This window comes from Rhinoderma darwinii, unplaced genomic scaffold (genome assembly GCF_050947455.1).
Source record: "Rhinoderma darwinii isolate aRhiDar2 unplaced genomic scaffold, aRhiDar2.hap1 Scaffold_656, whole genome shotgun sequence".
Taxonomy (NCBI): Eukaryota; Metazoa; Chordata; class Amphibia; order Anura; family Rhinodermatidae; genus Rhinoderma; species Rhinoderma darwinii.
Window position 1 is genome coordinate 93,388 of NW_027464212.1, and position 5,641 is coordinate 99,028.

Below are 5,641 nucleotides of genomic sequence, written 5' to 3' on the forward strand. Positions count from 1 at the left end.
ATTATTTTTGCCAATAAAAAACTTTGTTGAAAAAAAAAAAAAAAAAAAAAAAAAAAATCTGTTCTTATCAGTTTAATATCTGATACGTCCCCTATCTGGGGACCATATATTAAATGGATTTTTAGAACAGGGAGATGGAAATAGAGCTTGCTCTGTCCACTCCACGCATTGACCTGGTATTGCAGTATTTCCAGGACCGGTGCACCCTTCCCTTATGTGTTGACTAAAATCAGATTCCAAAAGTGCTATTTGTGTTTGCTATTGTTTTTGTCTTTCTGATGGGATCTCCCCTTTTAATCCCATTATTTCAACACCTGTTGGACAATGCATTTGTACAGTCATGTGTGATAATGAGCTCATTTATTAAATGCAATTAATTAATACATTGCCACCTCTTGTTGTGTGTGTGTGTGTGTGTGTGTGTGTGTGTGTGTGTGTGTCTTCTGTGTTTCTGTGTTTCCGGCATTTCACATTGGAACAGCTCATTCACCTTCCTTGTCTTCTCTCCGCCCTCCCTTTTAGGTAGGTTAAAGAGCTGCACCTGAGCCAGCCACTGATTGATTGATGCAGCACCACAGTCAAATAGTGGAGTGGAGTAGGGGGAACAGCAAACAGCCATTAAAGCAGCCCGCCCGCCACAATGGACCTACCTGTGTACACTAGATGGATGTGATGGAATGTACTGTCGTCCCTACATTTCCAAGAAGAAGTAAGAATTGCAGTTGCAACAAACCCTTGCTTGCCTACAAAGAGAGCAGCAATTTGGATTTGTTACTATGTTACCTGGAAGAATAACAAACTGTGCAAGGATGGAGGTTGTAGGAGCAAAGAGAAGTTGTCTGTAAAGTTGGTGGATGCCTATTTTCCATTTTGCAGTCCCTTGTCTCCCTCTTGTGGCCTCCTGGAGGCAAATAAATGTGCAAAAAAAAGACAGCCTGGCGGCCGGCTGTTGCAGTGTTGCCCTCTCAGGCAACACTGAGTGACTGACTGAGCCGCACCGTCTTATATAAAGTTCAGACGGAACTTTGCACGTGTCATAGTGGAGCCCTCAGGATTCCAGAGCCAGCTTTCTGACATCATAATGGGGCCTGCCTCAGAGATAGATAAAAGCCTGGGCCCAGGCAGTGTTGGTCAGTGCTGCTCAGCAGGCAGCACTGGACTGGACTGGACTGGATTACAGCTGATACAAGGTGTGAAGGAACAAGGGGTGGCTGTGGGCATGCACTTGCTGCCGCTGCCAGTGTTTATCTGCATGGCAGGAGGGCATTTGGGCGTTGCCAGGAAGGCGTTTTTATGTAGATTCCTCCTCTTTCAGCACTGCATTGTGGTGCAAGCAAAAGAAGCAAATCCTGTGTAGCTTCCTCTCCGGCCTTTATTCACCTCCCTCCCGCTTAGTAGCTGTAAATGTGTGTGAGCCTGCAGGGCCCCATGGAATTGCCTAGGAGTAGGCTGAATCAATCGCTGCAAGGGGTGAACAGCAGTATGGGACAGGCTCGGGCAAGGCAAGGGCCGCTCGGGTTATCGCTTCTCGGCCTTTTGGCTAAGATCAAGTGTAGTATCTGTTCTTATCAGTTTAATATCTGATACGTCCCCTATCTGGGGACCATATATTAAATGGATTTTTAGAACAGGGAGATGGAAATAGAGCTTGCTCTGTCCACTCCACGCATTGACCTGGTATTGCAGTATTTCCAGGACCGGTGCACCCTTCCCTTATGTGTTGACTAAAATCAGATTCCAAAAGTGCTATTTGTGTTTGCTATTGTTTTTGTCTTTCTGATGGGATCTCCCCTTTTAATCCCATTATTTCAACACCTGTTGGACAATGCATTTGTACAGTCATGTGTGATAATGAGCTCATTTATTAAATGCAATTAATTAATACATTGCCACCTCTTGTTGTGTGTGTGTGTGTGTGTGTGTGTGTGTGTGTGTGTGTGTGTGTGTGTGTGTGTGTGTGTGTGTGTGTGTGTGTGTGTCTTCTGTGTTTCTGTGTTTCCGGCATTTCACATTGGAACAGCTCATTCACCTTCCTTGTCTTCTCTCCGCCCTCCCTTTTAGGTAGGTTAAAGAGCTGCACCTGAGCCAGCCACTGATTGATTGATGCAGCACCACAGTCAAATAGTGGAGTGGAGTAGGGGGAACAGCAAACAGCCATTAAAGCAGCCCGCCCGCCACAATGGACCTACCTGTGTACACTAGATGGATGTGATGGAATGTACTGTCGTCCCTACATTTCCAAGAAGAAGTAAGAATTGCAGTTGCAACAAACCCTTGCTTGCCTACAAAGAGAGCAGCAATTTGGATTTGTTACTATGTTACCTGGAAGAATAACAAACTGTGCAAGGATGGAGGTTGTAGGAGCAAAGAGAAGTTGTCTGTAAAGTTGGTGGATGCCTATTTTCCATTTTGCAGTCCCTTGTCTCCCTCTTGTGGCCTCCTGGAGGCAAATAAATGTGCAAAAAAAAGACAGCCTGGCGGCCGGCTGTTGCAGTGTTGCCCTCTCAGGCAACACTGAGTGACTGACTGAGCCGCACCGTCTTATATAAAGTTCAGACGGAACTTTGCACGTGTCATAGTGGAGCCCTCAGGATTCCAGAGCCAGCTTTCTGACATCATAATGGGGCCTGCCTCAGAGATAGATAAAAGCCTGGGCCCAGGCAGTGTTGGTCAGTGCTGCTCAGCAGGCAGCACTGGACTGGACTGGACTGGATTACAGCTGATACAAGGTGTGAAGGAACAAGGGGTGGCTGTGGGCATGCACTTGCTGCCGCTGCCAGTGTTTATCTGCATGGCAGGAGGGCATTTGGGCGTTGCCAGGAAGGCGTTTTTATGTAGATTCCTCCTCTTTCAGCACTGCATTGTGGTGCAAGCAAAAGAAGCAAATCCTGTGTAGCTTCCTCTCCGGCCTTTATTCACCTCCCTCCCGCTTAGTAGCTGTAAATGTGTGTGAGCCTGCAGCCCCATGGAATTGCCTAGGAGTAGGCTGAATCAATCGCTGCAAGGGGTGAACAGCAGTATGGGACAGGCTCGGGCAAGGCAAGGGCCGCTCGGGTTATCGCTTCTCGGCCTTTTGGCTAAGATCAAGTGTAGTATCTGTTCTTATCAGTTTAATATCTGATACGTCCCCTATCTGGGGACCATATATTAAATGGATTTTTAGAACAGGGAGATGGAAATAGAGCTTGCTCTGTCCACTCCACGCATTGACCTGGTATTGCAGTATTTCCAGGACCGGTGCACCCTTCCCTTATGTGTTGACTAAAATCAGATTCCAAAAGTGCTATTTGTGTTTGCTATTGTTTTTGTCTTTCTGATGGGATCTCCCCTTTTAATCCCATTATTTCAACACCTGTTGGACAATGCATTTGTACAGTCATGTGTGATAATGAGCTCATTTATTAAATGCAATTAATTAATACATTGCCACCTCTTGTTGTGTGTGTGTGTGTGTGTGTGTGTGTGTGTGTGTGTGTGTGTGTGTGTGTGTGTGTGTGTGTGTGTGTGTGTGTCTTCTGTGTTTCTGTGTTTCCGGCATTTCACATTGGAACAGCTCATTCACCTTCCTTGTCTTCTCTCCGCCCTCCCTTTTAGGTAGGTTAAAGAGCTGCACCTGAGCCAGCCACTGATTGATTGATGCAGCACCACAGTCAAATAGTGGAGTGGAGTAGGGGGAACAGCAAACAGCCATTAAAGCAGCCCGCCCGCCACAATGGACCTACCTGTGTACACTAGATGGATGTGATGGAATGTACTGTCGTCCCTACATTTCCAAGAAGAAGTAAGAATTGCAGTTGCAACAAACCCTTGCTTGCCTACAAAGAGAGCAGCAATTTGGATTTGTTACTATGTTACCTGGAAGAATAACAAACTGTGCAAGGATGGAGGTTGTAGGAGCAAAGAGAAGTTGTCTGTAAAGTTGGTGGATGCCTATTTTCCATTTTGCAGTCCCTTGTCTCCCTCTTGTGGCCTCCTGGAGGCAAATAAATGTGCAAAAAAAAGACAGCCTGGCGGCCGGCTGTTGCAGTGTTGCCCTCTCAGGCAACACTGAGTGACTGACTGAGCCGCACCGTCTTATATAAAGTTCAGACGGAACTTTGCACGTGTCATAGTGGAGCCCTCAGGATTCCAGAGCCAGCTTTCTGACATCATAATGGGGCCTGCCTCAGAGATAGATAAAAGCCTGGGCCCAGGCAGTGTTGGTCAGTGCTGCTCAGCAGGCAGCACTGGACTGGACTGGACTGGATTACAGCTGATACAAGGTGTGAAGGAACAAGGGGTGGCTGTGGGCATGCACTTGCTGCCGCTGCCAGTGTTTATCTGCATGGCAGGAGGGCATTTGGGCGTTGCCAGGAAGGCGTTTTTATGTAGATTCCTCCTCTTTCAGCACTGCATTGTGGTGCAAGCAAAAGAAGCAAATCCTGTGTAGCTTCCTCTCCGGCCTTTATTCACCTCCCTCCCGCTTAGTAGCTGTAAATGTGTGTGAGCCTGCAGGGCCCCATGGAATTGCCTAGGAGTAGGCTGAATCAATCGCTGCAAGGGGTGAACAGCAGTATGGGACAGGCTCGGGCAAGGCAAGGGCCGCTCGGGTTATCGCTTCTCGGCCTTTTGGCAAGATCAGGTGTAGTATTTCTGCATCTGGTTTTGTTGGGAGGTGTCCGGGGTACCCTGCTCCTTGGCCTTGGGGGATCGTCTCTTTTCACAGAGAGACTTCACCCCCTTGCTGCTATTTGGGGAGTGGGCTTAGCCCCCGGACAACGAGTTGCGATCGCGCCTTACCCAAGAGGTCAACCGGCCTTGAGGCGTTTTTCTAAGAGCGTTCCGAGGGCGTTTATCGGGCTTCGTAGGTGTCTGGGGTACCCTAATCCTTGGCCTTGGGGGAGGGTTCCACTTAATTGTGGAATCTGAGCCCTTGCTGCTATAAGGGACAGGCTTAGCCCCCAGGCACTGAAAATGCCATATACATTTGGATTTGCATCCGGGGACACCCGGTTGCGCCAGTCCGTCCGCATCGAGGTGGAAGAAGGCCATCGCCAGCGGAAGAACCTTCGCTTCATTGTGGAGGTGATTCTGCTGGACTTCCTGGGGCTCAAGCGGGCGGACATCCTGTGTCTCAACGACCAGGAAAGCCGCGGTCGGTACACCGTATCCTTTACGGCCGCGGCATGTTGCGACAACATGCACAAAAGATTGTCTGATGCGGACCAGAGTGAGGAGCGGCTAAATGGACTGAACTTTTTATTCCTCTACGGGGAGGAAGAAGTCCCGCTCGTGATGTGCATGTTCAGTCCATTTGTCTCAGAGTGTGACATTGAAACCTTCCTCAGTCGTTACTGCAGGGAGGTCCGCTTCTCACATAAAATCTTGAACACCCAGAGCTTCTGGAATGGCAAAAGAAAATATTGGGTGAAGTTCCGCCAGGATCCCAATGGCATTGGAGGCTTACATCACCCACCCCAGAACTTTGCCATTGGGAAGAATCGAGGATTCCTATTTTACCCCCAGATGCCAATAGCCTGCCGGAACTGCTTGAGATATGGCCACACCAGAGAACATTGTGACCGGCCCCATGTGGTGCAGTGTAACAGGTGTGGCCAGGTTGGACACGTAGCGGCAAAATGCAGTTCCGAGGTGTTGTGCA

At 48.5% G+C, this 5,641-nt stretch overlaps 2 non-coding genes and 1 pseudogene across 2 annotated transcripts; all 3 read left to right on the top strand.

Moving 5' to 3' along the window:
- Nucleotides 1-210, top strand: LOC142727889 (U2 spliceosomal RNA; annotated as a pseudogene).
- A 1,310-nt stretch (nt 211-1,520) lies between these two features.
- LOC142727949 (U2 spliceosomal RNA) lies at nt 1,521-1,711 on the top strand. The gene has a single exon (XR_012877376.1). It is a non-coding gene; the product is annotated as a U2 spliceosomal RNA (small nuclear RNA).
- Nucleotides 1,712-3,057: 1,346 nt separating this feature from the next.
- On the top strand, nt 3,058-3,248 carry LOC142727950 (U2 spliceosomal RNA). Its single transcript, XR_012877377.1, has one exon. It is a non-coding gene; the product is annotated as a U2 spliceosomal RNA (small nuclear RNA).
- The last annotated feature ends 2,393 nt before the right edge of the window (nt 3,249-5,641 follow it).